Genomic DNA, 27,898 nt, shown 5'->3' with positions numbered 1-27,898 from the left:
GGGGACCTTGTTGGGCCCGCCCCTTTCACGGTTATCGCTTCTCGGCCTTTTGGCTAAGATCAAGTGTAGTATCTGTTCTTATCAGTTTAATATCTGATACGTCCCCTATCTGGGGACCATATATTAAATGGATTTTTGAGAACGGGGGCCGATTTCGAAGCTTGCTTCCGTCGCCCTATGCATTGACCCGATATGGCAGTATCTTCGGGTACAGTGCACCACCCCCTTACAGGGTTAAAAAGAAAGATTCCTACTTTCATTGCTACCTGCTTGCTGGCTAGCCAGCTAGCCAGCCCTGTGGGCCTTGCTGCTGCAGCCAAAAAACAAAAGGTGGTGCTGCTGCTGCTGCTTCTGCTTGTGTCTGGCCGCTGTTGGAGCGTCCAGGCACAGGACTTCTGCTGCTGCTGACTAAATGGCCTCCTTAATTGGATCATTTGAGTAGCCAGCACACCTGTGCAGGTAGGGCATGACATGATAGGCAGCTGCCTTGATAGCGGGTGGGTGCTGAATGTTCCTAATTGACAAAATAAGATTAATGCTTATGAAGAAATATAAAATCTCATCCCTTCCCCAATATCGCGCCACACCCCTACCCCTTAATTCCCTGGTTGAACTTGATGGACATATGTCTTTTTTCGACCGTACTAACTATGTAACTATGTAACATAACATGGGGGGGGTCTCCTGGCTGTTCACACAGGTGTGTCATTGCTGTACATTGACCATGCATTGCTTCTGTGGTATTGCAAAGGCAAAGACAAATGCTTCCAGCCATCCATTGCACTAATGGATTGGTCATCAGCTGGCTGTCTATGTCCCGCATCAATATAGACCAAAGTACAGAGGGTTAGGCTATGCTATTGTGCACCTACCTGATGCATCAGAAGGTGCGAGGCCCTTGCTAAATTCTGTGCACAGACTTTGAGATCTATACTTTAGACTGTATCTAAACCTGCTCCAACATGGACTGACATTCTGGCCTACTTTCAGCCGATGCGACTTGTCTGTCGCTGAACAGTCGCTTTTTATGTATTCAGCACCTATGTATAATGTTGTAAAAATGCTCTAGAAGCTAAAGTCGCAGAAATGTCACACATATTTGGCCTGCAACTTTCTGTGCGACAAATTCAGACAGGAAAAATCAGTATAAATCCTTAGAAAATTATCCCCCAGTGTCTCCATCTGCTGGCGGTATTGAATAAGCATTGCTGCACTGATGGGGTATGCATTAGACGAAAAAAAAGAAGAAAAAGAAGAATAATACGCCCAGAAAAGAGGCGAAAAGGAGAAAAACGTAAAAAAACGTGAAAAAAAAGTAAGAGGAAGAGAAGGGAAAAAAAGGTGGAAATGGGTTTAAAAGTGATTTCGGCGGAGAAATATATATATATATATATATATATATATATATATATATATATATACGCGCACACACACACATATATATAAACGTATTCTCCGTTGAGATATTGCAGCCGCTGCTGTGTCCAGGCCCAGGAGCCTTAGCACTGTGCTGTGATGTCACTCAATACCACTGACATCACTAGGTGTAAACAACATCTCTCCTTTGCTGTGTATGTGACTATGGAGCTGTTTGGTGATGTCGTCTATTATGGCCTTCATAGAAGCAACAGGAGATTGTTGCATCCATCTAGAACCCTCAGAACTACAGTGCTATGATGTCACTCACTTCCACAGGCCTTGCAGAGTGTAAACAACAACAACCCAGCTTTGTTGTGTATGTAACCATAGGGATTTGTGATGTCACCTAGAACCTTCACAGCAGCGACAGCTTTATGAGGAGCATCAGCACTGCTCTGCCTGAGCAGAACCATCACCGCCATAGGTTGTCAAATAACCCGGATTTAACCCACACAGGTAAGTCCAATGGGGTGCAGGCATGTCCTCTATGCTTACAGCTTCCCGTGGGTGTTGGTTTGATACCGTTTGGGGACAGCCAAGGAGGCATCTGCAGGCAACAAAGGTAGGTGTGTGCTTGTGTGTGTGTTTCCTATGCAGATCCTAAGCCCAGTGTCACATGCAAGTAGGAGGAGTAAGAAGGGTTCCTGGCAAATCCGGGTTATGGATTGCATTTAAAAAGGCCCCGTGGGAGTGCAATGGGCCCCTGTCTTGCTGCTTAGCAATAATGGTATGGGTTTAGGTTCTGCTGTGTGTACTGGTGGTTGACTGCCCCCCAGCCCAGAGTGTGCATGGAAAATTGTCTGGCAGCCTCCCTGACAGCAAGCAGTGATAGTGCCCATGAAGGGGACCTTGTTGGGCCCGCCCCTTTCACGGTTATCGCTTCTCGGCCTTTTGGCTAAGATCAAGTGTAGTATCTGTTCTTATCAGTTTAATATCTGATACGTCCCCTATCTGGGGACCATATATTAAATGGATTTTTGAGAACGGGGGCCGATTTCGAAGCTTGCTTCCGTCGCCCTATGCATTGACCCGATATGGCAGTATCTTCGGGTACAGTGCACCACCCCCTTACAGGGTTAAAAAGAAAGATTCCTACTTTCATTGCTACCTGCTTGCTGGCTAGCCAGCTAGCCAGCCCTGTGGGCCTTGCTGCTGCAGCCAAAAAACAAAAGGTGGTGCTGCTGCTGCTGCTTCTGCTTGTGTCTGGCCGCTGTTGGAGCGTCCAGGCACAGGACTTCTGCTGCTGCTGACTAAATGGCCTCCTTAATTGGATCATTTGAGTAGCCAGCACACCTGTGCAGGTAGGGCATGACATGATAGGCAGCTGCCTTGATAGCGGGTGGGTGCTGAATGTTCCTAATTGACAAAATAAGATTAATGCTTATGAAGAAATATAAAATCTCATCCCTTCCCCAATATCGCGCCACACCCCTACCCCTTAATTCCCTGGTTGAACTTGATGGACATATGTCTTTTTTCGACCGTACTAACTATGTAACTATGTAACATAACATGGGGGGGGTCTCCTGGCTGTTCACACAGGTGTGTCATTGCTGTACATTGACCATGCATTGCTTCTGTGGTATTGCAAAGGCAAAGACAAATGCTTCCAGCCATCCATTGCACTAATGGATTGGTCATCAGCTGGCTGTCTATGTCCCGCATCAATATAGACCAAAGTACAGAGGGTTAGGCTATGCTATTGTGCACCTACCTGATGCATCAGAAGGTGCGAGGCCCTTGCTAAATTCTGTGCACAGACTTTGAGATCTATACTTTAGACTGTATCTAAACCTGCTCCAACATGGACTGACATTCTGGCCTACTTTCAGCCGATGCGACTTGTCTGTCGCTGAACAGTCGCTTTTTATGTATTCAGCACCTATGTATAATGTTGTAAAAATGCTCTAGAAGCTAAAGTCGCAGAAATGTCACACATATTTGGCCTGCAACTTTCTGTGCGACAAATTCAGACAGGAAAAATCAGTATAAATCCTTAGAAAATTATCCCCCAGTGTCTCCATCTGCTGGCGGTATTGAATAAGCATTGCTGCACTGATGGGGTATGCATTAGACGAAAAAAAAGAAGAAAAAGAAGAATAATACGCCCAGAAAAGAGGCGAAAAGGAGAAAAACGTAAAAAAACGTGAAAAAAAAGTAAGAGGAAGAGAAGGGAAAAAAAGGTGGAAATGGGTTTAAAAGTGATTTCGGCGGAGAAATATATATATATATATATATATATATATATATATATATATATATATACGCGCACACACACACATATATATAAACGTATTCTCCGTTGAGATATTGCAGCCGCTGCTGTGTCCAGGCCCAGGAGCCTTAGCACTGTGCTGTGATGTCACTCAATACCACTGACATCACTAGGTGTAAACAACATCTCTCCTTTGCTGTGTATGTGACTATGGAGCTGTTTGGTGATGTCGTCTATTATGGCCTTCATAGAAGCAACAGGAGATTGTTGCATCCATCTAGAACCCTCAGAACTACAGTGCTATGATGTCACTCACTTCCACAGGCCTTGCAGAGTGTAAACAACAACAACCCAGCTTTGTTGTGTATGTAACCATAGGGATTTGTGATGTCACCTAGAACCTTCACAGCAGCGACAGCTTTATGAGGAGCATCAGCACTGCTCTGCCTGAGCAGAACCATCACCGCCATAGGTTGTCAAATAACCCGGATTTAACCCACACAGGTAAGTCCAATGGGGTGCAGGCATGTCCTCTATGCTTACAGCTTCCCGTGGGTGTTGGTTTGATACCGTTTGGGGACAGCCAAGGAGGCATCTGCAGGCAACAAAGGTAGGTGTGTGCTTGTGTGTGTGTTTCCTATGCAGATCCTAAGCCCAGTGTCACATGCAAGTAGGAGGAGTAAGAAGGGTTCCTGGCAAATCCGGGTTATGGATTGCATTTAAAAAGGCCCCGTGGGAGTGCAATGGGCCCCTGTCTTGCTGCTTAGCAATAATGGTATGGGTTTAGGTTCTGCTGTGTGTACTGGTGGTTGACTGCCCCCCAGCCCAGAGTGTGCATGGAAAATTGTCTGGCAGCCTCCCTGACAGCAAGCAGTGATAGTGCCCATGAAGGGGACCTTGTTGGGCCCGCCCCTTTCACGGTTATCGCTTCTCGGCCTTTTGGCTAAGATCAAGTGTAGTATCTGTTCTTATCAGTTTAATATCTGATACGTCCCCTATCTGGGGACCATATATTAAATGGATTTTTGAGAACGGGGGCCGATTTCGAAGCTTGCTTCCGTCGCCCTATGCATTGACCCGATATGGCAGTATCTTCGGGTACAGTGCACCACCCCCTTACAGGGTTAAAAAGAAAGATTCCTACTTTCATTGCTACCTGCTTGCTGGCTAGCCAGCTAGCCAGCCCTGTGGGCCTTGCTGCTGCTGCAGCCAAAAAACAAAAGGTGGTGCTGCTGCTGCTGCTTCTGCTTGTGTCTGGCCGCTGTTGGAGCGTCCAGGCACAGGACTTCTGCTGCTGCTGACTAAATGGCCTCCTTAATTGGATCATTTGAGTAGCCAGCACACCTGTGCAGGTAGGGCATGACATGATAGGCAGCTGCCTTGATAGCGGGTGGGTGCTGAATGTTCCTAATTGACAAAATAAGATTAATGCTTATGAAGAAATATAAAATCTCATCCCTTCCCCAATATCGCGCCACACCCCTACCCCTTAATTCCCTGGTTGAACTTGATGGACATATGTCTTTTTTCGACCGTACTAACTATGTAACTATGTAACATAACATGGGGGGGGTCTCCTGGCTGTTCACACAGGTGTGTCATTGCTGTACATTGACCATGCATTGCTTCTGTGGTATTGCAAAGGCAAAGACAAATGCTTCCAGCCATCCATTGCACTAATGGATTGGTCATCAGCTGGCTGTCTATGTCCCGCATCAATATAGACCAAAGTACAGAGGGTTAGGCTATGCTATTGTGCACCTACCTGATGCATCAGAAGGTGCGAGGCCCTTGCTAAATTCTGTGCACAGACTTTGAGATCTATGCTTTAGACTGTATCTAAACCTGCTCCAACATGGACTGACATTCTGGCCTACTTTCAGCCGATGCGACTTGTCTGTCGCTGAACAGTCGCTTTTTATGTATTCAGCACCTATGTATAATGTTGTAAAAATGCTCTAGAAGCTAAAGTCGCAGAAATGTCACACATATTTGGCCTGCAACTTTCTGTGCGACAAATTCAGACAGGAAAAATCAGTATAAATCCTTAGAAAATTATCCCCCAGTGTCTCCATCTGCTGGCGGTATTGAATAAGCATTGCTGCACTGATGGGGTATGCATTAGACGAAAAAAAAGAAGAAAAAGAAGAATAATACGCCCAGAAAAGAGGCGAAAAGGAGAAAAACGTAAAAAAACGTGAAAAAAAAGTAAGAGGAAGAGAAGGGAAAAAAAGGTGGAAATGGGTTTAAAAGTGATTTCGGCGGAGAAATATATATATATATATATATATATATATATATATATATACGCGCACACACACACATATATATAAACGTATTCTCCGTTGAGATATTGCAGCCGCTGCTGTGTCCAGGCCCAGGAGCCTTAGCACTGTGCTGTGATGTCACTCAATACCACTGACATCACTAGGTGTAAACAACATCTCTCCTTTGCTGTGTATGTGACTATGGAGCTGTTTGGTGATGTCGTCTATTATGGCCTTCATAGAAGCAACAGGAGATTGTTGCATCCATCTAGAACCCTCAGAACTACAGTGCTATGATGTCACTCACTTCCACAGGCCTTGCAGAGTGTAAACAACAACAACCCAGCTTTGTTGTGTATGTAACCATAGGGATTTGTGATGTCACCTAGAACCTTCACAGCAGCGACAGCTTTATGAGGAGCATCAGCACTGCTCTGCCTGAGCAGAACCATCACCGCCATAGGTTGTCAAATAACCCGGATTTAACCCACACAGGTAAGTCCAATGGGGTGCAGGCATGTCCTCTATGCTTACAGCTTCCCGTGGGTGTTGGTTTGATACCGTTTGGGGACAGCCAAGGAGGCATCTGCAGGCAACAAAGGTAGGTGTGTGCTTGTGTGTGTGTTTCCTATGCAGATCCTAAGCCCAGTGTCACATGCAAGTAGGAGGAGTAAGAAGGGTTCCTGGCAAATCCGGGTTATGGATTGCATTTAAAAAGGCCCCGTGGGAGTGCAATGGGCCCCTGTCTTGCTGCTTAGCAATAATGGTATGGGTTTAGGTTCTGCTGTGTGTACTGGTGGTTGACTGCCCCCCAGCCCAGAGTGTGCATGGAAAATTGTCTGGCAGCCTCCCTGACAGCAAGCAGTGATAGTGCCCATGAAGGGGACCTTGTTGGGCCCGCCCCTTTCACGGTTATCGCTTCTCGGCCTTTTGGCTAAGATCAAGTGTAGTATCTGTTCTTATCAGTTTAATATCTGATACGTCCCCTATCTGGGGACCATATATTAAATGGATTTTTGAGAACGGGGGCCGATTTCGAAGCTTGCTTCCGTCGCCCTATGCATTGACCCGATATGGCAGTATCTTCGGGTACAGTGCACCACCCCCTTACAGGGTTAAAAAGAAAGATTCCTACTTTCATTGCTACCTGCTTGCTGGCTAGCCAGCTAGCCAGCCCTGTGGGCCTTGCTGCTGCAGCCAAAAAACAAAAGGTGGTGCTGCTGTTGCTGCTTCTGCTTGTGTCTGGCCGCTGTTGGAGCGTCCAGGCACAGGACTTCTGCTGCTGCTGACTAAATGGCCTCCTTAATTGGATCATTTGAGTAGCCAGCACACCTGTGCAGGTAGGGCATGACATGATAGGCAGCTGCCTTGATAGCGGGTGGGTGCTGAATGTTCCTAATTGACAAAATAAGATTAATGCTTATGAAGAAATATAAAATCTCATCCCTTCCCCAATATCGCGCCACACCCATACCCCTTAATTCCCTGGTTGAACTTGATGGACATATGTCTTTTTTCGACCGTACTAACTATGTAACTATGTAACATAACATGGGGGGGGTCTCCTGGCTGTTCACACAGGTGTGTCATTGCTGTACATTGACCATGCATTGCTTCTGTGGTATTGCAAAGGCAAAGACAAATGCTTCCAGCCATCCATTGCACTAATGGATTGGTCATCAGCTGGCTGTCTATGTCCCGCATCAATATAGACCAAAGTACAGAGGGTTAGGCTATGCTATTGTGCACCTACCTGATGCATCAGAAGGTGTGAGGCCCTTGCTAAATTCTGTGCACAGACTTTGAGATCTATACTTTAGACTGTATCTAAACCTGCTCCAACATGGACTGACATTCTGGCCTACTTTCAGCCGATGCGACTTGTCTGTCGCTGAACAGTCGCTTTTTATGTATTCAGCACCTATGTATAATGTTGTAAAAATGCTCTAGAAGCTAAAGTCGCAGAAATGTCACACATATTTGGCCTGCAACTTTCTGTGCGACAAATTCAGACAGGAAAAATCAGTATAAATCCTTAGAAAATTATCCCCCAGTGTCTCCATCTGCTGGCGGTATTGAATAAGCATTGCTGCACTGATGGGGTATGCATTAGACGAAAAAAAAGAAGAAAAAGAAGAATAATACGCCCAGAAAAGAGGCGAAAAGGAGAAAAACGTAAAAAAACGTGAAAAAAAAGTAAGAGGAAGAGAAGGGAAAAAAAGGTGGAAATGGGTTTAAAAGTGATTTCGGCGGAGAAATATATATATATATATATATATATATATATATATATATATATATACGCGCACACACACACATATATATAAACGTATTCTCCGTTGAGATATTGCAGCCGCTGCTGTGTCCAGGCCCAGGAGCCTTAGCACTGTGCTGTGATGTCACTCAATACCACTGACATCACTAGGTGTAAACAACATCTCTCCTTTGCTGTGTATGTGACTATGGAGCTGTTTGGTGATGTCGTCTATTATGGCCTTCATAGAAGCAACAGGAGATTGTTGCATCCATCTAGAACCCTCAGAACTACAGTGCTATGATGTCACTCACTTCCACAGGCCTTGCAGAGTGTAAACAACAACAACCCAGCTTTGTTGTGTATGTAACCATAGGGATTTGTGATGTCACCTAGAACCTTCACAGCAGCGACAGCTTTATGAGGAGCATCAGCACTGCTCTGCCTGAGCAGAACCATCACCGCCATAGGTTGTCAAATAACCCGGATTTAACCCACACAGGTAAGTCCAATGGGGTGCAGGCATGTCCTCTATGCTTACAGCTTCCCGTGGGTGTTGGTTTGATACCGTTTGGGGACAGCCAAGGAGGCATCTGCAGGCAACAAAGGTAGGTGTGTGCTTGTGTGTGTGTTTCCTATGCAGATCCTAAGCCCAGTGTCACATGCAAGTAGGAGGAGTAAGAAGGGTTCCTGGCAAATCCGGGTTATGGATTGCATTTAAAAAGGCCCCGTGGGAGTGCAATGGGCCCCTGTCTTGCTGCTTAGCAATAATGGTATGGGTTTAGGTTCTGCTGTGTGTACTGGTGGTTGACTGCCCCCCAGCCCAGAGTGTGCATGGAAAATTGTCTGGCAGCCTCCCTGACAGCAAGCAGTGATAGTGCCCATGAAGGGGACCTTGTTGGGCCCGCCCCTTTCACGGTTATCGCTTCTCGGCCTTTTGGCTAAGATCAAGTGTAGTATCTGTTCTTATCAGTTTAATATCTGATACGTCCCCTATCTGGGGACCATATATTAAATGGATTTTTGAGAACGGGGGCCGATTTCGAAGCTTGCTTCCGTCGCCCTATGCATTGACCCGATATGGCAGTATCTTCGGGTACAGTGCACCACCCCCTTACAGGGTTAAAAAGAAAGATTCCTACTTTCATTGCTACCTGCTTGCTGGCTAGCCAGCTAGCCAGCCCTGTGGGCCTTGCTGCTGCAGCCAAAAAACAAAAGGTGGTGCTGCTGCTGCTGCTTCTGCTTGTGTCTGGCCGCTGTTGGAGCGTCCAGGCACAGGACTTCTGCTGCTGCTGACTAAATGGCCTCCTTAATTGGATCATTTGAGTAGCCAGCACACCTGTGCAGGTAGGGCATGACATGATAGGCAGCTGCCTTGATAGCGGGTGGGTGCTGAATGTTCCTAATTGACAAAATAAGATTAATGCTTATGAAGAAATATAAAATCTCATCCCTTCCCCAATATCGCGCCACACCCCTACCCCTTAATTCCCTGGTTGAACTTGATGGACATATGTCTTTTTTCGACCGTACTAACTATGTAACTATGTAACATAACATGGGGGGGGTCTCCTGGCTGTTCACACAGGTGTGTCATTGCTGTACATTGACCATGCATTGCTTCTGTGGTATTGCAAAGGCAAAGACAAATGCTTCCAGCCATCCATTGCACTAATGGATTGGTCATCAGCTGGCTGTCTATGTCCCGCATCAATATAGACCAAAGTACAGAGGGTTAGGCTATGCTATTGTGCACCTACCTGATGCATCAGAAGGTGCGAGGCCCTTGCTAAATTCTGTGCACAGACTTTGAGATCTATACTTTAGACTGTATCTAAACCTGCTCCAACATGGACTGACATTCTGGCCTACTTTCAGCCGATGCGACTTGTCTGTCGCTGAACAGTCGCTTTTTATGTATTCAGCACCTATGTATAATGTTGTAAAAATGCTCTAGAAGCTAAAGTCGCAGAAATGTCACACATATTTGGCCTGCAACTTTCTGTGCGACAAATTCAGACAGGAAAAATCAGTATAAATCCTTAGAAAATTATCCCCCAGTGTCTCCATCTGCTGGCGGTATTGAATAAGCATTGCTGCACTGATGGGGTATGCATTAGACGAAAAAAAAGAAGAAAAAGAAGAATAATACGCCCAGAAAAGAGGCGAAAAGGAGAAAAACGTAAAAAAACGTGAAAAAAAAGTAAGAGGAAGAGAAGGGAAAAAAAGGTGGAAATGGGTTTAAAAGTGATTTCGGCGGAGAAATATATATATATATATATATATATATATATATATATATATATATACGCGCACACACACACATATATATAAACGTATTCTCCGTTGAGATATTGCAGCCGCTGCTGTGTCCAGGCCCAGGAGCCTTAGCACTGTGCTGTGATGTCACTCAATACCACTGACATCACTAGGTGTAAACAACATCTCTCCTTTGCTGTGTATGTGACTATGGAGCTGTTTGGTGATGTCGTCTATTATGGCCTTCATAGAAGCAACAGGAGATTGTTGCATCCATCTAGAACCCTCAGAACTACAGTGCTATGATGTCACTCACTTCCACAGGCCTTGCAGAGTGTAAACAACAACAACCCAGCTTTGTTGTGTATGTAACCATAGGGATTTGTGATGTCACCTAGAACCTTCACAGCAGCGACAGCTTTATGAGGAGCATCAGCACTGCTCTGCCTGAGCAGAACCATCACCGCCATAGGTTGTCAAATAACCCGGATTTAACCCACACAGGTAAGTCAAATGGGGTGCAGGCATGTCCTCTATGCTTACAGCTTCCCGTGGGTGTTGGTTTGATACCGTTTGGGGACAGCCAAGGAGGCATCTGCAGGCAACAAAGGTAGGTGTGTGCTTGTGTGTGTGTTTCCTATGCAGATCCTAAGCCCAGTGTCACATGCAAGTAGGAGGAGTAAGAAGGGTTCCTGGCAAATCCGGGTTATGGATTGCATTTAAAAAGGCCCAGTGGGAGTGCAATGGGCCCCTGTCTTGCTGCTTAGCAATAATGGTATGGGTTTAGGTTCTGCTGTGTGTACTGGTGGTTGACTGCCCCCCAGCCCAGAGTGTGCATGGAAAATTGTCTGGCAGCCTCCCTGACAGCAAGCAGTGATAGTGCCCATGAAGGGGACCTTGTTGGGCCCGCCCCTTTCACGGTTATCGCTTCTCGGCCTTTTGGCTAAGATCAAGTGTAGTATCTGTTCTTATCAGTTTAATATCTGATACGTCCCCTATCTGGGGACCATATATTAAATGGATTTTTGAGAACGGGGGCCGATTTCGAAGCTTGCTTCCGTCGCCCTATGCATTGACCCGATATGGCAGTATCTTCGGGTACAGTGCACCACCCCCTTACAGGGTTAAAAAGAAAGATTCCTACTTTCATTGCTACCTGCTTGCTGGCTAGCCAGCTAGCCAGCCCTGTGGGCCTTGCTGCTGCAGCCAAAAAACAAAAGGTGGTGCTGCTGCTGCTGCTTCTGCTTGTGTCTGGCCGCTGTTGGAGCGTCCAGGCACAGGACTTCTGCTGCTGCTGACTAAATGGCCTCCTTAATTGGATCATTTGAGTAGCCAGCACACCTGTGCAGGTAGGGCATGACATGATAGGCAGCTGCCTTGATAGCGGGTGGGTGCTGAATGTTCCTAATTGACAAAATAAGATTAATGCTTATGAAGAAATATAAAATCTCATCCCTTCCCCAATATCGCGCCACACCCCTACCCCTTAATTCCCTGGTTGAACTTGATGGACATATGTCTTTTTTCGACCGTACTAACTATGTAACTATGTAACATAACATGGGGGGGGTCTCCTGGCTGTTCACACAGGTGTGTCATTGCTGTACATTGACCATGCATTGCTTCTGTGGTATTGCAAAGGCAAAGACAAATGCTTCCAGCCATCCATTGCACTAATGGATTGGTCATCAGCTGGCTGTCTATGTCCCGCATCAATATAGACCAAAGTACAGAGGGTTAGGCTATGCTATTGTGCACCTACCTGATGCATCAGAAGGTGCGAGGCCCTTGCTAAATTCTGTGCACAGACTTTGAGATCTATACTTTAGACTGTATCTAAACCTGCTCCAACATGGACTGACATTCTGGCCTACTTTCAGCCGATGCGACTTGTCTGTCGCTGAACAGTCGCTTTTTATGTATTCAGCACCTATGTATAATGTTGTAAAAATGCTCTAGAAGCTAAAGTCGCAGAAATGTCACACATATTTGGCCTGCAACTTTCTGTGCGACAAATTCAGACAGGAAAAATCAGTATAAATCCTTAGAAAATTATCCCCCAGTGTCTCCATCTGCTGGCGGTATTGAATAAGCATTGCTGCACTGATGGGGTATGCATTAGACGAAAAAAAAGAAGAAAAAGAAGAATAATACGCCCAGAAAAGAGGCGAAAAGGAGAAAAACGTAAAAAAACGTGAAAAAAAAGTAAGAGGAAGAGAAGGGAAAAAAAGGTGGAAATGGGTTTAAAAGTGATTTCGGCGGAGAAATATATATATATATATATATATATATATATATATATATATATACGCGCACACACACACATATATATAAACGTATTCTCCGTTGAGATATTGCAGCCGCTGCTGTGTCCAGGCCCAGGAGCCTTAGCACTGTGCTGTGATGTCACTCAATACCACTGACATCACTAGGTGTAAACAACATCTCTCCTTTGCTGTGTATGTGACTATGGAGCTGTTTGGTGATGTCGTCTATTATGGCCTTCATAGAAGCAACAGGAGATTGTTGCATCCATCTAGAACCCTCAGAACTACAGTGCTATGATGTCACTCACTTCCACAGGCCTTGCAGAGTGTAAACAACAACAACCCAGCTTTGTTGTGTATGTAACCATAGGGATTTGTGATGTCACCTAGAACCTTCACAGCAGCGACAGCTTTATGAGGAGCATCAGCACTGCTCTGCCTGAGCAGAACCATCACCGCCATAGGTTGTCAAATAACCCGGATTTAACCCACACAGGTAAGTCCAATGGGGTGCAGGCATGTCCTCTATGCTTACAGCTTCCCGTGGGTGTTGGTTTGATACCGTTTGGGGACAGCCAAGGAGGCATCTGCAGGCAACAAAGGTAGGTGTGTGCTTGTGTGTGTGTTTCCTATGCAGATCCTAAGCCCAGTGTCACATGCAAGTAGGAGGAGTAAGAAGGGTTCCTGGCAAATCCGGGTTATGGATTGCATTTAAAAAGGCCCCGTGGGAGTGCAATGGGCCCCTGTCTTGCTGCTTAGCAATAATGGTATGGGTTTAGGTTCTGCTGTGTGTACTGGTGGTTGACTGCCCCCCAGCCCAGAGTGTGCATGGAAAATTGTCTGGCAGCCTCCCTGACAGCAAGCAGTGATAGTGCCCATGAAGGGGACCTTGTTGGGCCCGCCCCTTTCACGGTTATCGCTTCTCGGCCTTTTGGCTAAGATCAAGTGTAGTATCTGTTCTTATCAGTTTAATATCTGATACGTCCCCTATCTGGGGACCATATATTAAATGGATTTTTGAGAACGGGGGCCGATTTCGAAGCTTGCTTCCGTCGCCCTATGCATTGACCCGATATGGCAGTATCTTCGGGTACAGTGCACCACCCCCTTACAGGGTTAAAAAGAAAGATTCCTACTTTCATTGCTACCTGCTTGCTGGCTAGCCAGCTAGCCAGCCCTGTGGGCCTTGCTGCTGCAGCCAAAAAACAAAAGGTGGTGCTGCTGCTGCTGCTTCTGCTTGTGTCTGGCCGCTGTTGGAGCGTCCAGGCACAGGACTTCTGCTGCTGCTGACTAAATGGCCTCCTTAATTGGATCATTTGAGTAGCCAGCACACCTGTGCAGGTAGGGCATGACATGATAGGCAGCTGCCTTGATAGCGGGTGGGTGCTGAATGTTCCTAATTGACAAAATAAGATTAATGCTTATGAAGAAATATAAAATCTCATCCCTTCCCCAATATCGCGCCACACCCCTACCCCTTAATTCCCTGGTTGAACTTGATGGACATATGTCTTTTTTCGACCGTACTAACTATGTAACTATGTAACATAACATGGGGGGGGTCTCCTGGCTGTTCACACAGGTGTGTCATTGCTGTACATTGACCATGCATTGCTTCTGTGGTATTGCAAAGGCAAAGACAAATGCTTCCAGCCATCCATTGCACTAATGGATTGGTCATCAGCTGGCTGTCTATGTCCCGCATCAATATAGACCAAAGTACAGAGGGTTAGGCTATGCTATTGTGCACCTACCTGATGCATCAGAAGGTGCGAGGCCCTTGCTAAATTCTGTGCACAGACTTTGAGATCTATACTTTAGACTGTATCTAAACCTGCTCCAACATGGACTGACATTCTGGCCTACTTTCAGCCGATGCGACTTGTCTGTCGCTGAACAGTCGCTTTTTATGTATTCAGCACCTATGTATAATGTTGTAAAAATGCTCTAGAAGCTAAAGTCGCAGAAATGTCACACATATTTGGCCTGCAACTTTCTGTGCGACAAATTCAGACAGGAAAAATCAGTATAAATCCTTAGAAAATTATCCCCCAGTGTCTCCATCTGCTGGCGGTATTGAATAAGCATTGCTGCACTGATGGGGTATGCATTAGACGAAAAAAAAGAAGAAAAAGAAGAATAATACGCCCAGAAAAGAGGCGAAAAGGAGAAAAACGTAAAAAAACGTGAAAAAAAAGTAAGAGGAAGAGAAGGGAAAAAAAGGTGGAAATGGGTTTAAAAGTGATTTCGGCGGAGAAATATATATATATATATATATATATATATATATATATATATATACGCGCACACACACACATATATATAAACGTATTCTCCGTTGAGATATTGCAGCCGCTGCTGTGTCCAGGCCCAGGAGCCTTAGCACTGTGCTGTGATGTCACTCAATACCACTCTGACATCACTAGGTGTAAACAACATCTCTCCTTTGCTGTGTATGTGACTATGGAGCTGTTTGGTGATGTCGTCTATTATGGCCTTCATAGAAGCAACAGGAGATTGTTGCATCCATCTAGAACCCTCAGAACTACAGTGCTATGATGTCACTCACTTCCACAGGCCTTGCAGAGTGTAAACAACAACAACCCAGCTTTGTTGTGTATGTAACCATAGGGATTTGTGATGTCACCTAGAACCTTCACAGCAGCGACAGCTTTATGAGGAGCATCAGCACTGCTCTGCCTGAGCAGAACCATCACCGCCATAGGTTGTCAAATAACCCGGATTTAACCCACACAGGTAAGTCCAATGGGGTGCAGGCATGTCCTCTATGCTTACAGCTTCCCGTGGGTGTTGGTTTGATACCGTTTGGGGACAGCCAAGGAGGCATCTGCAGGCAACAAAGGTAGGTGTGTGCTTGTGTGTGTGTTTCCTATGCAGATCCTAAGCCCAGTGTCACATGCAAGTAGGAGGAGTAAGAAGGGTTCCTGGCAAATCCGGGTTATGGATTGCATTTAAAAAGGCCCCGTGGGAGTGCAATGGGCCCCTGTCTTGCTGCTTAGCAATAATGGTATGGGTTTAGGTTCTGCTGTGTGTACTGGTGGTTGACTGCCCCCCAGCCCAGAGTGTGCATGGAAAATTGTCTGGCAGCCTCCCTGACAGCAAGCAGTGATAGTGCCCATGAAGGGGACCTTGTTGGGCCCGCCCCTTTCACGGTTATCGCTTCTCGGCCTTTTGGCTAAGATCAAGTGTAGTATCTGTTCTTATCAGTTTAATATCTGATACGTCCCCTATCTGGGGACCATATATTAAATGGATTTTTGAGAACGGGGGCCGATTTCGAAGCTTGCTTCCGTCGCCCTATGCATTGACCCGATATGGCAGTATCTTCGGGTACAGTGCACCACCCCCTTACAGGGTTAAAAAGAAAGATTCCTACTTTCATTGCTACCTGCTTGCTGGCTAGCCAGCTAGCCAGCCCTGTGGGCCTTGCTGCTGCAGCCAAAAAACAAAAGGTGGTGCTGCTGCTGCTGCTTCTGCTTGTGTCTGGCCGCTGTTGGAGCGTCCAGGCACAGGACTTCTGCTGCTGCTGACTAAATGGCCTCCTTAATTGGATCATTTGAGTAGCCAGCACACCTGTGCAGGTAGGGCATGACATGATAGGCAGCTGCCTTGATAGCGGGTGGGTGCTGAATGTTCCTAATTGACAAAATAAGATTAATGCTTATGAAGAAATATAAAATCTCATCCCTTCCCCAATATCGCGCCACACCCCTACCCCTTAATTCCCTGGTTGAACTTGATGGACATATGTCTTTTTTCGACCGTACTAACTATGTAACTATGTAACATAACATGGGGGGGGGTCTCCTGGCTGTTCACACAGGTGTGTCATTGCTGTACATTGACCATGCATTGCTTCTGTGGTATTGCAAAGGCAAAGACAAATGCTTCCAGCCATCCATTGCACTAATGGATTGGTCATCAGCTGGCTGTCTATGTCCCGCATCAATATAGACCAAAGTACAGAGGGTTAGGCTATGCTATTGTGCACCTACCTGATGCATCAGAAGGTGCGAGGCCCTTGCTAAATTCTGTGCACAGACTTTGAGATCTATACTTTAGACTGTATCTAAACCTGCTCCAACATGGACTGACATTCTGGCCTACTTTCAGCCGATGCGACTTGTCTGTCGCTGAACAGTCGCTTTTTATGTATTCAGCACCTATGTATAATGTTGTAAAAATGCTCTAGAAGCTAAAGTCGCAGAAATGTCACACATATTTGGCCTGCAACTTTCTGTGCGACAAATTCAGACAGGAAAAATCAGTATAAATCCTTAGAAAATTATCCCCCAGTGTCTCCATCTGCTGGCGGTATTGAATAAGCATTGCTGCACTGATGGGGTATGCATTAGACGAAAAAAAAGAAGAAAAAGAAGAATAATACGCCCAGAAAAGAGGCGAAAAGGAGAAAAACGTAAAAAAAACGTGAAAAAAAAGTAAGAGGAAGAGAAGGGAAAAAAAGGTGGAAATGGGTTTAAAAGTGATTTCGGCGGAGAAATATATATATATATATATATATATATATATATATATATATATATACGCGCACACACACACACATATATATAAACGTATTCTCCGTTGAGATATTGCAGCCGCTGCTGTGTCCAGGCCCAGGAGCCTTAGCACTGTGCTGTGATGTCACTCAATACCACTGACATCACTAGGTGTAAACAACATCTCTCCTTTGCTGTGTATGTGACTATGGAGCTGTTTGGTGATGTCGTCTATTATGGCCTTCATAGAAGCAACAGGAGATTGTTGCATCCATCTAGAACCCTCAGAACTACAGTGCTATGATGTCACTCACTTCCACAGGCCTTGCAGAGTGTAAACAACAACAACCCAGCTTTGTTGTGTATGTAACCATAGGGATTTGTGATGTCACCTAGAACCTTCACAGCAGCGACAGCTTTATGAGGAGCATCAGCACTGCTCTGCCTGAGCAGAACCATCACCGCCATAGGTTGTCAAATAACCCGGATTTAACCCACACAGGTAAGTCCAATGGGGTGCAGGCATGTCCTCTATGCTTACAGCTTCCCGTGGGTGTTGGTTTGATACCGTTTGGGGACAGCCAAGGAGGCATCTGCAGGCAACAAAGGTAGGTGTGTGCTTGTGTGTGTGTTTCCTATGCAGATCCTAAGCCCAGTGTCACATGCAAGTAGGAGGAGTAAGAAGGGTTCCTGGCAAATCCGGGTTATGGATTGCATTTAAAAAGGCCCCGTGGGAGTGCAATGGGCCCCTGTCTTGCTGCTTAGCAATAATGGTATGGGTTTAGGTTCTGCTGTGTGTACTGGTGGTTGACTGCCCCCCAGCCCAGAGTGTGCATGGAAAATTGTCTGGCAGCCTCCCTGACAGCAAGCAGTGATAGTGCCCATGAAGGGGACCTTGTTGGGCCCGCCCCTTTCACGGTTATCGCTTCTCGGCCTTTTGGCTAAGATCAAGTGTAGTATCTGTTCTTATCAGTTTAATATCTGATACGTCCCCTATCTGGGGACCATATATTAAATGGATTTTTGAGAACGGGGGCCGATTTCGAAGCTTGCTTCCGTCGCCCTATGCATTGACCCGATATGGCAGTATCTTCGGGTACAGTGCACCACCCCCTTACAGGGTTAAAAAGAAAGATTCCTACTTTCATTGCTACCTGCTTGCTGGCTAGCCAGCTAGCCAGCCCTGTGGGCCTTGCTGCTGCAGCCAAAAAACAAAAGGTGGTGCTGCTGCTGCTGCTTCTGCTTGTGTCTGGCCGCTGTTGGAGCGTCCAGGCACAGGACTTCTGCTGCTGCTGACTAAATGGCCTCCTTAATTGGATCATTTGAGTAGCCAGCACACCTGTGCAGGTAGGGCATGACATGATAGGCAGCTGCCTTGATAGCGGGTGGGTGCTGAATGTTCCTAATTGACAAAATAAGATTAATGCTTATGAAGAAATATAAAATCTCATCCCTTCCCCAATATCGCGCCACACCCCTACCCCTTAATTCCCTGGTTGAACTTGATGGACATATGTCTTTTTTCGACCGTACTAACTATGTAACTATGTAACATAACATGGGGGGGGTCTCCTGGCTGTTCACACAGGTGTGTCATTGCTGTACATTGACCATGCATTGCTTCTGTGGTATTGCAAAGGCAAAGACAAATGCTTCCAGCCATCCATTGCACTAATGGATTGGTCATCAGCTGGCTGTCTATGTCCCGCATCAATATAGACCAAAGTACAGAGGGTTAGGCTATGCTATTGTGCACCTACCTGATGCATCAGAAGGTGCGAGGCCCTTGCTAAATTCTGTGCACAGACTTTGAGATCTATACTTTAGACTGTATCTAAACCTGCTCCAACATGGACTGACATTCTGGCCTACTTTCAGCCGATGCGACTTGTCTGTCGCTGAACAGTCGCTTTTTATGTATTCAGCACCTATGTATAATGTTGTAAAAATGCTCTAGAAGCTAAAGTCGCAGAAATGTCACACATATTTGGCCTGCAACTTTCTGTGCGACAAATTCAGACAGGAAAAATCAGTATAAATCCTTAGAAAATTATCCCCCAGTGTCTCCATCTGCTGGCGGTATTGAATAAGCATTGCTGCACTGATGGGGTATGCATTAGACGAAAAAAAAGAAGAAAAAGAAGAATAATACGCCCAGAAAAGAGGCGAAAAGGAGAAAAACGTAAAAAAACGTGAAAAAAAAGTAAGAGGAAGAGAAGGGAAAAAAAGGTGGAAATGGGTTTAAAAGTGATTTCGGCGGAGAAATATATATATATATATATATATATATATATATATATATATATATACGCGCACACACACACATATATATAAACGTATTCTCCGTTGAGATATTGCAGCCGCTGCTGTGTCCAGGCCCAGGAGCCTTAGCACTGTGCTGTGATGTCACTCAATACCACTGACATCACTAGGTGTAAACAACATCTCTCCTTTGCTGTGTATGTGACTATGGAGCTGTTTGGTGATGTCGTCTATTATGGCCTTCATAGAAGCAACAGGAGATTGTTGCATCCATCTAGAACCCTCAGAACTACAGTGCTATGATGTCACTCACTTCCACAGGCCTTGCAGAGTGTAAACAACAACAACCCAGCTTTGTTGTGTATGTAACCATAGGGATTTGTGATGTCACCTAGAACCTTCACAGCAGCGACAGCTTTATGAGGAGCATCAGCACTGCTCTGCCTGAGCAGAACCATCACCGCCATAGGTTGTCAAATAACCCGGATTTAACCCACACAGGTAAGTCCAATGGGGTGCAGGCATGTCCTCTATGCTTACAGCTTCCCGTGGGTGTTGGTTTGATACCGTTTGGGGACAGCCAAGGAGGCATCTGCAGGCAACAAAGGTAGGTGTGTGCTTGTGTGTGTGTTTCCTATGCAGATCCTAAGCCCAGTGTCACATGCAAGTAGGAGGAGTAAGAAGGGTTCCTGGCAAATCCGGGTTATGGATTGCATTTAAAAAGGCCCCGTGGGAGTGCAATGGGCCCCTGTCTTGCTGCTTAGCAATAATGGTATGGGTTTAGGTTCTGCTGTGTGTACTGGTGGTTGACTGCCCCCCAGCCCAGAGTGTGCATGGAAAATTGTCTGGCAGCCTCCCTGACAGCAAGCAGTGATAGTGCCCATGAAGGGGACCTTGTTGGGCCCGCCCCTTTCACGGTTATCGCTTCTCGGCCTTTTGGCTAAGATCAAGTGTAGTATCTGTTCTTATCAGTTTAATATCTGATACGTCCCCTATCTGGGGACCATATATTAAATGGATTTTTGAGAACGGGGGCCGATTTCGAAGCTTGCTTCCGTCGCCCTATGCATTGACCCGATATGGCAGTATCTTCGGGTACAGTGCACCACCCCCTTACAGGGTTAAAAAGAAAGATTCCTACTTTCATTGCTACCTGCTTGCTGGCTAGCCAGCTAGCCAGCCCTGTGGGCCTTGCTGCTGCAGCCAAAAAACAAAAGGTGGTGCTGCTGCTGCTGCTTCTGCTTGTGTCTGGCCGCTGTTGGAGCGTCCAGGCACAGGACTTCTGCTGCTGCTGACTAAATGGCCTCCTTAATTGGATCATTTGAGTAGCCAGCACACCTGTGCAGGTAGGGCATGACATGATAGGCAGCTGCCTTGATAGCGGGTGGGTGCTGAATGTTCCTAATTGACAAAATAAGATTAATGCTTATGAAGAAATATAAAATCTCATCCCTTCCCCAATATCGCGCCACACCCCTACCCCTTAATTCCCTGGTTGAACTTGATGGACATATGTCTTTTTTCGACCGTACTAACTATGTAACTATGTAACATAACATGGGGGGGGGTCTCCTGGCTGTTCACACAGGTGTGTCATTGCTGTACATTGACCATGCATTGCTTCTGTGGTATTGCAAAGGCAAAGACAAATGCTTCCAGCCATCCATTGCACTAATGGATTGGTCATCAGCTGGCTGTCTATGTCCCGCATCAATATAGACCAAAGTACAGAGGGTTAGGCTATGCTATTGTGCACCTACCTGATGCATCAGAAGGTGCGAGGCCCTTGCTAAATTCTGTGCACAGACTTTGAGATCTATACTTTAGACTGTATCTAAACCTGCTCCAACATGGACTGACATTCTGGCCTACTTTCAGCCGATGCGACTTGTCTGTCGCTGAACAGTCGCTTTTTATGTATTCAGCACCTATGTATAATGTTGTAAAAATGCTCTAGAAGCTAAAGTCGCAGAAATGTCACACATATTTGGCCTGCAACTTTCTGTGCGACAAATTCAGACAGGAAAAATCAGTATAAATCCTTAGAAAATTATCCCCCAGTGTCTCCATCTGCTGGCGGTATTGAATAAGCATTGCTGCACTGATGGGGTATGCATTAGACGAAAAAAAGAAGAAAAAGAAGAATAATACGCCCAGAAAAGAGGCGAAAAGGAGAAAAACGTAAAAAAAAACGTGAAAAAAAAGTAAGAGGAAGAGAAGGGAAAAAAAGGTGGAAATGGGTTTAAAAGTGATTTCGGCGGAGAAATATATATATATATATATATATATATATATATATATATATATACGCGCACACACACACATATATATAAACGTATTCTCCGTTGAGATATTGCAGCCGCTGCTGTGTCCAGGCCCAGGAGCCTTAGCACTGTGCTGTGATGTCACTCAATACCACTGACATCACTAGGTGTAAACAACATCTCTCCTTTGCTGTGTATGTGACTATGGAGCTGTTTGGTGATGTCGTCTATTATGGCCTTCATAGAAGCAACAGGAGATTGTTGCATCCATCTAGAACCCTCAGAACTACAGTGCTATGATGTCACTCACTTCCACAGGCCTTGCAGAGTGTAAACAACAACAACCCAGCTTTGTTGTGTATGTAACCATAGGGATTTGTGATGTCACCTAGAACCTTCACAGCAGCGACAGCTTTATGAGGAGCATCAGCACTGCTCTGCCTGAGCAGAACCATCACCGCCATAGGTTGTCAAATAACCCGGATTTAACCCACACAGGTAAGTCCAATGGGGTGCAGGCATGTCCTCTATGCTTACAGCTTCCCGTGGGTGTTGGTTTGATACCGTTTGGGGACAGCCAAGGAGGCATCTGCAGGCAACAAAGGTAGGTGTGTGCTTGTGTGTGTGTTTCCTATGCAGATCCTAAGCCCAGTGTCACATGCAAGTAGGAGGAGTAAGAAGGGTTCCTGGCAAATCCGGGTTATGGATTGCATTTAAAAAGGCCCCGTGGGAGTGCAATGGGCCCCTGTCTTGCTGCTTAGCAATAATGGTATGGGTTTAGGTTCTGCTGTGTGTACTGGTGGTTGACTGCCCCCCAGCCCAGAGTGTGCATGGAAAATTGTCTGGCAGCCTCCCTGACAGCAAGCAGTGATAGTGCCCATGAAGGGGACCTTGTTGGGCCCGCCCCTTTCACGGTTATCGCTTCTCGGCCTTTTGGCTAAGATCAAGTGTAGTATCTGTTCTTATCAGTTTAATATCTGATACGTCCCCTATCTGGGGACCATATATTAAATGGATTTTTGAGAACGGGGGCCGATTTCGAAGCTTGCTTCCGTCGCCCTATGCATTGACCCGATATGGCAGTATCTTCGGGTACAGTGCACCACCCCCTTACAGGGTTAAAAAGAAAGATTCCTACTTTCATTGCTACCTGCTTGCTGGCTAGCCAGCTAGCCAGCCCTGTGGGCCTTGCTGCTGCAGCCAAAAAACAAAAGGTGGTGCTGCTGCTGCTGCTTCTGCTTGTGTCTGGCCGCTGTTGGAGCGTCCAGGCACAGGACTTCTGCTGCTGCTGACTAAATGGCCTCCTTAATTGGATCATTTGAGTAGCCAGCACACCTGTGCAGGTAGGGCATGACATGATAGGCAGCTGCCTTGATAGCGGGTGGGTGCTGAATGTTCCTAATTGACAAAATAAGATTAATGCTTATGAAGAAATATAAAATCTCATCCCTTCCCCAATATCGCGCCACACCCCTACCCCTTAATTCCCTGGTTGAACTTGATGGACATATGTCTTTTTTCGACCGTACTAACTATGTAACTATGTAACATAACATGGGGGGGGTCTCCTGGCTGTTCACACAGGTGTGTCATTGCTGTACATTGACCATGCATTGCTTCTGTGGTATTGCAAAGGCAAAGACAAATGCTTCCAGCCATCCATTGCACTAATGGATTGGTCATCAGCTGGCTGTCTATGTCCCGCATCAATATAGACCAAAGTACAGAGGGTTAGGCTATGCTATTGTGCACCTACCTGATGCATCAGAAGGTGCGAGGCCCTTGCTAAATTCTGTGCACAGACTTTGAGATCTATACTTTAGACTGTATCTAAACCTGCTCCAACATGGACTGACATTCTGGCCTACTTTCAGCCGATGCGACTTGTCTGTCGCTGAACAGTCGCTTTTTATGTATTCAGCACCTATGTATAATGTTGTAAAAATGCTCTAGAAGCTAAAGTCGCAGAAATGTCACACATATTTGGCCTGCAACTTTCTGTGCGACAAATTCAGACAGGAAAAATCAGTATAAATCCTTAGAAAATTATCCCCCAGTGTCTCCATCTGCTGGCGGTATTGAATAAGCATTGCTGCACTGATGGGGTATGCATTAGACGAAAAAAAAAGAAGAAAAAGAAGAATAATACGCCCAGAAAAGAGGCGAAAAGGAGAAAAACGTAAAAAAACGTGAAAAAAAAGTAAGAGGAAGAGAAGGGAAAAAAAGGTGGAAATGGGTTTAAAAGTGATTCCGGCGGAGAAATATATATATATATATATATATATATATATATATATATATATATATATACGCGCACACACACACATATATATAAACGTATTCTCCGTTGAGATATTGCAGCCGCTGCTGTGTCCAGGCCCAGGAGCCTTAGCACTGTGCTGTGATGTCACTCAATACCACTGACATCACTAGGTGTAAACAACATCTCTCCTTTGCTGTGTATGTGACTATGGAGCTGTTTGGTGATGTCGTCTATTATGGCCTTCATAGAAGCAACAGGAGATTGTTGCATCCATCTAGAACCCTCAGAACTACAGTGCTATGATGTCACTCACTTCCACAGGCCTTGCAGAGTGTAAACAACAACAACCCAGCTTTGTTGTGTATGTAACCATAGGGATTTGTGATGTCACCTAGAACCTTCACAGCAGCGACAGCTTTATGAGGAGCATCAGCACTGCTCTGCCTGAGCAGAACCATCACCGCCATAGGTTGTCAAATAACCCGGATTTAACCCACACAGGTAAGTCCAATGGGGTGCAGGCATGTCCTCTATGCTTACAGCTTCCCGTGGGTGTTGGTTTGATACCGTTTGGGGACAGCCAAGGAGGCATCTGCAGGCAACAAAGGTAGGTGTGTGCTTGTGTGTGTGTTTCCTATGCAGATCCTAAGCCCAGTGTCACATGCAAGTAGGAGGAGTAAGAAGGGTTCCTGGCAAATCCGGGTTATGGATTGCATTTAAAAAGGCCCCGTGGGAGTGCAATGGGCCCCTGTCTTGCTGCTTAGCAATAATGGTATGGGTTTAGGTTCTGCTGTGTGTACTGGTGGTTGACTGCCCCCCAGCCCAGAGTGTGCATGGAAAATTGTCTGGCAGCCTCCCTGACAGCAAGCAGTGATAGTGCCCATGAAGGGGACCTTGTTGGGCCCGCCCCTTTCACGGTTATCGCTTCTCGGCCTTTTGGCTAAGATCAAGTGTAGTATCTGTTCTTATCAGTTTAATATCTGATACGTCCCCTATCTGGGGACCATATATTAAATGGATTTTTGAGAACGGGGGCCGATTTCGAAGCTTGCTTCCGTCGCCCTATGCATTGACCCGATATGGCAGTATCTTCGGGTACAGTGCACCACCCCCTTACAGGGTTAAAAAGAAAGATTCCTATTTTCATTGCTACCTGCTTGCTGGCTAGCCAGCTAGCCAGCCCTGTGGGCCTTGCTGCTGCAGCCAAAAAACAAAAGGTGGTGCTGCTGCTGCTGCTTCTGCTTGTGTCTGGCCGCTGTTGGAGCGTCCAGGCACAGGACTTCTGCTGCTGCTGACTAAATGGCCTCCTTAATTGGATCATTTGAGTAGCCAGCACACCTGTGCAGGTAGGGCATGACATGATAGGCAGCTGCCTTGATAGCGGGTGGGTGCTGAATGTTCCTAATTGACAAAATAAGATTAATGCTTATGAAGAAATATAAAATCTCATCCCTTCCCCAATATCGCGCCACACCCCTACCCCTTAATTCCCTGGTTGAACTTGATGGACATATGTCTTTTTTCGACCGTACTAACTATGTAACTATGTAACATAACATGGGGGGGGTCTCCTGGCTGTTCACACAGGTGTGTCATTGCTGTACATTGACCATGCATTGCTTCTGTGGTATTGCAAAGGCAAAGACAAATGCTTCCAGCCATCCATTGCACTAATGGATTGGTCATCAGCTGGCTGTCTATGTCCCGCATCAATATAGACCAAAGTACAGAGGGTTAGGCTATGCTATTGTGCACCTACCTGATGCATCAGAAGGTGCGAGGCCCTTGCTAAATTCTGTGCACAGACTTTGAGATCTATACTTTAGACTGTATCTAAACCTGCTCCAACATGGACTGACATTCTGGCCTACTTTCAGCCGATGCGACTTGTCTGTCGCTGAACAGTCGCTTTTTATGTATTCAGCACCTATGTATAATGTTGTAAAAATGCTCTAGAAGCTAAAGTCGCAGAAATGTCACACATATTTGGCCTGCAACTTTCTGTGCGACAAATTCAGACAGGAAAAATCAGTATAAATCCTTAGAAAATTATCCCCCAGTGTCTCCATCTGCTGGCGGTATTGAATAAGCATTGCTGCACTGATGGGGTATGCATTAGACGAAAAAAAAGAAGAAAAAGAAGAATAATACGCCCAGAAAAGAGGCGAAAAGGAGAAAAACGTAAAAAAACGTGAAAAAAAAGTAAGAGGAAGAGAAGGGAAAAAAAGGTGGAAATGGGTTTAAAAGTGATTTCGGCGGAGAAATATATATATATATATATATATATATATATATATATATATATATACGCGCACACACACACATATATATAAACGTATTCTCCGTTGAGATATTGCAGCCGCTGCTGTGTCCAGGCCCAGGAGCCTTAGCACTGTGCTGTGATGTCACTCAATACCACTGACATCACTAGGTGTAAACAACATCTCTCCTTTGCTGTGTATGTGACTATGGAGCTGTTTGGTGATGTCGTCTATTATGGCCTTCATAGAAGCAACAGGAGATTGTTGCATCCATCTAGAACCCTCAGAACTACAGTGCTATGATGTCACTCACTTCCACAGGCCTTGCAGAGTGTAAACAACAACAACCCAGCTTTGTTGTGTATGTAACCATAGGGATTTGTGATGTCACCTAGAACCTTCACAGCAGCGACAGCTTTATGAGGAGCATCAGCACTGCTCTGCCTGAGCAGAACCATCACCGCCATAGGTTGTCAAATAACCCGGATTTAACCCACACAGGTAAGTCCAATGGGGTGCAGGCATGTCCTCTATGCTTACAGCTTCCCGTGGGTGTTGGTTTGATACCGTTTGGGGACAGCCAAGGAGGCATCTGCAGGCAACAAAGGTAGGTGTGTGCTTGTGTGTGTGTTTCCTATGCAGATCCTAAGCCCAGTGTCACATGCAAGTAGGAGGAGTAAGAAGGGTTCCTGGCAAATCCGGGTTATGGATTGCATTTAAAAAGGCCCCGTGGGAGTGCAATGGGCCCCTGTCTTGCTGCTTAGCAATAATGGTATGGGTTTAGGTTCTGCTGTGTGTACTGGTGGTTGACTGCCCCCCAGCCCAGAGTGTGCATGGAAAATTGTCTGGCAGCCTCCCTGACAGCAAGCAGTGATAGTGCCCATGAAGGGGACCTTGTTGGGCCCGCCCCTTTCACGGTTATCGCTTCTCGGCCTTTTGGCTAAGATCAAGTGTAGTATCTGTTCTTATCAGTTTAATATCTGATACGTCCCCTATCTGGGGACCATATATTAAATGGATTTTTGAGAACGGGGGCCGATTTCGAAGCTTGCTTCCGTCGCCCTATGCATTGACCCGATATGGCAGTATCTTCGGGTACAGTGCACCACCCCCTTACAGGGTTAAAAAGAAAGATTCCTACTTTCATTGCTACCTGCTTGCTGGCTAGCCAGCTAGCCAGCCCTGTGGGCCTTGCTGCTGCAGCCAAAAAACAAAAGGTGGTGCTGCTGCTGCTGCTTCTGCTTGTGTCTGGCCGCTGTTGGAGCGTCCAGGCACAGGACTTCTGCTGCTGCTGACTAAATGGCCTCCTTAATTGGATCATTTGAGTAGCCAGCACACCTGTGCAGGTAGGGCATGACATGATAGGCAGCTGCCTTGATAGCGGGTGGGTGCTGAATGTTCCTAATTGACAAAATAAGATTAATGCTTATGAAGAAATATAAAATCTCATCCCTTCCCCAATATCGCGCCACACCCCTACCCCTTAATTCCCTGGTTGAACTTGATGGACATATGTCTTTTTTCGACCGTACTAACTATGTAACTATGTAACATAACATGGGGGGGGTCTCCTGGCTGTTCACACAGGTGTGTCATTGCTGTACATTGACCATGCATTGCTTCTGTGGTATTGCAAAGGCAAAGACA

The 27,898-nt window shown here is 45.9% G+C and overlaps 13 non-coding genes across 13 annotated transcripts; all 13 read left to right on the top strand.

Moving 5' to 3' along the window:
• The first annotated feature begins 33 nt into the window (after window positions 1-33).
• LOC130302771 (U2 spliceosomal RNA) lies at window positions 34-224 on the top strand. Its single transcript, XR_008852929.1, has one exon. It is a non-coding gene; the product is annotated as a U2 spliceosomal RNA (small nuclear RNA).
• Window positions 225-2,294: 2,070 nt separating this feature from the next.
• On the top strand, window positions 2,295-2,485 carry LOC130302770 (U2 spliceosomal RNA). The gene has a single exon (XR_008852928.1). It is a non-coding gene; the product is annotated as a U2 spliceosomal RNA (small nuclear RNA).
• Window positions 2,486-4,557: 2,072 nt separating this feature from the next.
• On the top strand, window positions 4,558-4,748 carry LOC130302769 (U2 spliceosomal RNA). The gene has a single exon (XR_008852927.1). It is a non-coding gene; the product is annotated as a U2 spliceosomal RNA (small nuclear RNA).
• A 2,067-nt stretch (window positions 4,749-6,815) lies between these two features.
• LOC130302768 (U2 spliceosomal RNA) lies at window positions 6,816-7,006 on the top strand. Its single transcript, XR_008852926.1, has one exon. It is a non-coding gene; the product is annotated as a U2 spliceosomal RNA (small nuclear RNA).
• A 2,070-nt stretch (window positions 7,007-9,076) lies between these two features.
• Window positions 9,077-9,267, top strand: LOC130302767 (U2 spliceosomal RNA). Its single transcript, XR_008852925.1, has one exon. It is a non-coding gene; the product is annotated as a U2 spliceosomal RNA (small nuclear RNA).
• A 2,070-nt stretch (window positions 9,268-11,337) lies between these two features.
• On the top strand, window positions 11,338-11,528 carry LOC130302766 (U2 spliceosomal RNA). Its single transcript, XR_008852924.1, has one exon. It is a non-coding gene; the product is annotated as a U2 spliceosomal RNA (small nuclear RNA).
• Window positions 11,529-13,596: 2,068 nt separating this feature from the next.
• LOC130302764 (U2 spliceosomal RNA) lies at window positions 13,597-13,787 on the top strand. Its single transcript, XR_008852922.1, has one exon. It is a non-coding gene; the product is annotated as a U2 spliceosomal RNA (small nuclear RNA).
• A 2,070-nt stretch (window positions 13,788-15,857) lies between these two features.
• Window positions 15,858-16,048, top strand: LOC130302763 (U2 spliceosomal RNA). Its single transcript, XR_008852921.1, has one exon. It is a non-coding gene; the product is annotated as a U2 spliceosomal RNA (small nuclear RNA).
• Window positions 16,049-18,122: 2,074 nt separating this feature from the next.
• LOC130302762 (U2 spliceosomal RNA) lies at window positions 18,123-18,313 on the top strand. Its single transcript, XR_008852920.1, has one exon. It is a non-coding gene; the product is annotated as a U2 spliceosomal RNA (small nuclear RNA).
• Window positions 18,314-20,383: 2,070 nt separating this feature from the next.
• Window positions 20,384-20,574, top strand: LOC130302761 (U2 spliceosomal RNA). The gene has a single exon (XR_008852919.1). It is a non-coding gene; the product is annotated as a U2 spliceosomal RNA (small nuclear RNA).
• A 2,070-nt stretch (window positions 20,575-22,644) lies between these two features.
• On the top strand, window positions 22,645-22,835 carry LOC130302760 (U2 spliceosomal RNA). The gene has a single exon (XR_008852918.1). It is a non-coding gene; the product is annotated as a U2 spliceosomal RNA (small nuclear RNA).
• A 2,075-nt stretch (window positions 22,836-24,910) lies between these two features.
• LOC130302759 (U2 spliceosomal RNA) lies at window positions 24,911-25,101 on the top strand. Its single transcript, XR_008852917.1, has one exon. It is a non-coding gene; the product is annotated as a U2 spliceosomal RNA (small nuclear RNA).
• A 2,070-nt stretch (window positions 25,102-27,171) lies between these two features.
• Window positions 27,172-27,362, top strand: LOC130302758 (U2 spliceosomal RNA). Its single transcript, XR_008852916.1, has one exon. It is a non-coding gene; the product is annotated as a U2 spliceosomal RNA (small nuclear RNA).
• The last annotated feature ends 536 nt before the right edge of the window (window positions 27,363-27,898 follow it).

Source organism: Hyla sarda, unplaced genomic scaffold, assembly GCF_029499605.1.
Source record: "Hyla sarda isolate aHylSar1 unplaced genomic scaffold, aHylSar1.hap1 scaffold_1181, whole genome shotgun sequence".
Lineage (NCBI taxonomy): Eukaryota > Metazoa > Chordata > Amphibia > Anura > Hylidae > Hyla > Hyla sarda.
Note: the sequence above shows the minus strand (reverse complement) of the source record. Positions and strands in the feature narration are given on the sequence as shown.